The 378-nt window shown below is 29.9% G+C and overlaps 1 protein-coding gene across 1 annotated transcript in view; it reads right to left on the bottom strand.

The window, feature by feature from the left end:
* The window catches only part of LOC119582359 (nesprin-1-like), a gene marked incomplete at its 3' end in the record, with an annotated part of 145,991 nt that overhangs the window by 20,520 nt on the left and 125,093 nt on the right, over positions 1-378 (bottom strand).

Genomic DNA, 378 nt, shown 5'->3' with positions numbered 1-378 from the left:
AGGGTGGGGGTGCATACATGTGCTTACTAGGCAATATTTCTAGTTAATTAAAAAAATAACTTTGTTGTCTTGTAAAAGCCCAGTTCGCCGATTTTTTTAAACATAACCTTTTTTTTTAGTAAATATTAGGGGGGAATTGCACATGTTCAAGGACATGAAAACGCTAAAACATTATCCATTAACATGATATAAAAATATGACTAGTCAAAAAATGATATAAAACAGCCGGATTATACAGACCTGCCAAGGAAGTTTCTTTCTCTTTCAAAACCGAATAATATATCTATAATTTTAATGGTCATTTAATAGATGTATATATAAAGTGTATCGACTTTATGTACAGGTGTATTATTTTATATACATACATACGCATACAGT

This window comes from Penaeus monodon, chromosome 15 (genome assembly GCF_015228065.2).
Source record: "Penaeus monodon isolate SGIC_2016 chromosome 15, NSTDA_Pmon_1, whole genome shotgun sequence".
NCBI lineage: Eukaryota > Metazoa > Arthropoda > Malacostraca > Decapoda > Penaeidae > Penaeus > Penaeus monodon.
This window is presented reverse-complemented; position numbering and strand designations above follow the sequence as displayed.